At 34.6% G+C, this 3,588-nt stretch overlaps 1 pseudogene; it reads left to right on the forward strand.

Annotated features, from left to right (window-relative positions):
• The first annotated feature begins 870 nt into the window (after positions 1-870).
• On the forward strand, positions 871-1,825 carry LOC114221116 (olfactory receptor 5K1-like; annotated as a pseudogene).
• Positions 1,826-3,588: the final 1,763 nt, after the last annotated feature.

The raw sequence follows: 3,588 nt of genomic DNA on the forward strand, positions 1-3,588 counted from the left end.
TAAGGAAACCGTGCATGCATATATGAGAAAAAGCCATGTAGATTATACACAAGCAGCTCTAGACTGTGTTGGGTGTATAGGATATGCTTGAGGATGCAGGAAGTGAAAATCAGTGTGGTCTGGGGGCATTTAGTTAAAACTTTATTAAGTAGCATTATATGTAAAGGATGCTTTACATAAAGAAAGAAAGGATTTAGAAATCTGGGCAAAAATTAACAGGAAGATGGCATGGACAAAATCAGTTTTTAGGGAAATGGATCTAATACCAGGAAAAGGGATGAGAGAGGTGATTATATATAGGTATTTATTTCCTTGGCTATCCAAAGTAGTATTCTTTAAAGATGAAAGCCCTATTCTTAATCCTTATATGTTCATACAATTCCTAAGATATAAATTTAACCTCTCTGTTGTATGCTATTTTCAAGCATTCACTCCACTGGGAGACTATATGAAAACCTTTGGCTCAGTTAAAAAAATGTGTATATATAAAAATTGATTGTAAATTTATTTTAAGGATCTTTAATACAAAATTCACACTAAAATTTTTTGTCAATAATGAACCAAATATGGGAATGTTAGATTTGTGCACTATTCATGCATGAATTCATAAAGACAAACTGTAAGCATTCTTCTTGGAATTACAAAAATATTCATGGGAATGCTGATTTTCAGAGTTGAGGTTATAAAGCTGACATTTTAGGAGAATGAATATCCCCTAGAGGTTTGTGTGCCTATATCCAGAGATAGTAAGGGAAGTTTGAAGAAGGTCCTCTCTTTGTTGTAAAAAGAAAAACATGGAAGGACCACTATACACACTCTAAATTAGAATCTTGTATCTCCAGAATTCCTATCTCAACAGAGAAGGTGGAGATGACTGAGGATAACTACTCCTTGATAACTGAATTTATCCTCTTGGATTTACATATCACCCAGAGTTGAAGAGCCTTCTGTTTGTGGTGTTTCTTACTATCTATCTGATCACCATGGTGGGGAATCTTGGCCTGGTGGCATTGACTTTTATGGAGTGTCATCTTCACACACCAATGTACATCTTTCTGGGCAACCTGGCTCTGATGGATTCCTGTTGTTCCTGTGCCATTACCCCCAAAATGTTAGAGAACTTCTTTTCGAAGGTCAGAATGAGTTCCCTTTATGAATCCATGGCACAATTTTATTTTTTCTCCCTTGCTGAAACTACAAACTGCTTTCTCCTAGCGGAAAGGCCTATGATAGCTATGTGGCCATATGCAGCCCACTGCAGTACCACACCATGTCAAAGAAACTCTGCATCCAGATGACCACAGGGGCCTATATAGCTAGAAACCTGCATTCCATGATTCATATAGGGTTTCTCTTTAGGTTAACTTTCTGTGGGTCAAATCAAATTAATCACTTTTTTTGTGATGTTCTTCCATTATACAGACTCTCCTGTGTTGATCCTTATGTCAATGAACTGGTACTATTTTTCTTTTCAGGCTCAAGTCTTCACCATAGGCAGTGTCTTAGTATCTTATTTCTACATTCTCTTTACAATTTTCAAAAAGAAATTCAAAGAAGGAGGAAGCAAAGCCTTATCTACTTGTGCATCCCACTTTCTCTCTGTGTCAAGATTTTATGGAACTCTTCTCTTTATGTACATTCGACCACCTTCAAATAAAGAAGATAAAGATATACCTGTTGTTTTTATACTCTAGTAATCCCTTTATTAAACCCTTTTATTTATAGCCTAAGAAATAAGGAAGTAATAAATGCTATGAAAAAAATTATAAAGACAATTTTAAAACATTCTAAAAGAAATATTATCCCCTGTGGAAAATTAACTTAAGTTTGATCAAATGTTCTCCAAAATCATGGAATATTGAGAAAGTAGAAGATGACCACTTTGTAGATAAAATATTCAACTACAAAAACATGATATTATCAGAGTCAAATAAGTAAGTTCAGCAAGCAGAGATTCTGTACAATGTATTCCAAAATCTAAGCCACTAGCTCCCAGCAAGAATGCACTAAACAATTATTCTTGAGGTCACAAAGTGTGTCACAAAGAAATTAGCTAAACTATTAAGTAATTGTTTCAAAGGGTAATGAGTTACAGTTTTCAACAAACACAACAAATACTAGGAATAGAATTCAGTATATATAAAGATCACTTCAATTTAATATTGCTGAAAAATTTCTGGAATTCCAAAGCGAACTCTGAAACATTCCAAGTTCTTAAGAATTAATCCCTTTTTATTTTTTTTAATGTTTTATTTATTTATCCATGAGAGTCAGAGAGAGAGAGAGAGAGAGAGAGAGAGAGACAGAGGCAGAGGGAGAAGCAGGCTCCCCGCCTAGCAGGGAGCCCGATGCGGGACTCGATCCCAGGACCCTGGGATCATGACCTGAGCCGAAGGCAGACGCTTAACCATCTGAGCCACCCAGGTGCCCCAAGAATTAATCTCTTTTTAAACAACATCATCTGTCAGAAGTAAACTGTATATATTTGATTCTTGATTTTCTTTGAGTTTATTCAAGAGAATATATTTGAATATTAATTCACACCGAATATCTATTCTCAAATCAAGAATATTTTCATCCTTAAAAGGGGAGATTTTATTATATATCTTTTACCACCATTAAAAAATATTAAAAGAAAAGAATACTAATAAAAATGTATAATGAAAAAAGACTTTTCATCTTTAGTCAATTTTACTCTCAATTTCTCTGAAATACAGTATCTGTGTACTGGTGATTTATCAATCTGTAGTTGAAATAGATGGTATTTATGGATCAGATATCCATATGGATTTGGATATTTTCATATAGTTTGATTAGGTATCCATCAAAAGTGAAGTGTAATCCTTAATACATTAAACTAAATGAAGGGGTTTTTCTCTCTGATGTTACTTATCTTGTTTGTTACTAGGAATTCCACCAACCTGTACTGATTCCAATGTAAATTACTGACACATTCACAGCATTAACAAAAAGTTGGAGATGCTGTAAAGCATAAATGAGGCATAAAATAGTGAAAATTCTAAATACCTAAACAAAAATATGTATTGATCACTTACATATGCAAATATGAAAGAAAAAATAATTTAATGAGAACATGTTATCTGCTAGGCACAAAGCTAGACCTTTCATATATATTACCTACAAACTGGTTAGACATGATTTTTCATGCTTTACCTCAGTAAAAACCTCATACTTTGAAACACTGAGTAGCTTGCTCAAGTTCATCCAGGTGATTCAAATTGAGCTAGAATTTATATCAATGCTCCTTGGGAGTTCAGGAAATGGAGATCCTTGTCGCCTGAGGTATTTAGTCCTTATGCAACATCAGAAGTAAGATGTGCCTTAAAATGATTTTTAAAAATGATGTTTGGAGGAAAAAAGGAATGAGTATGACCACAGTCAATGTGTATGGAAATAAGGAGACCCTGGGAATGGGGGTGAAGGAGGTGAACCATGGACAGAGTCAGAAAGCTGACAAAACTGTTGTTAAGAGGTGTTGCGGAATATGGAAAATAGGGTGGAAGGGGATCAGGTTACTGAGAATCTTAAGTGTCACCTTAAGGAATCTGAATTTATATCAGAGGCATC

Source organism: Eumetopias jubatus, unplaced genomic scaffold, assembly GCF_037043125.1.
Source record: "Eumetopias jubatus isolate StellerSeaLion01/CBP00866 unplaced genomic scaffold, mEumJub1_p1.0 scaffold_1, whole genome shotgun sequence".
Classification (NCBI taxonomy): Eukaryota; Metazoa; Chordata; class Mammalia; order Carnivora; family Otariidae; genus Eumetopias; species Eumetopias jubatus.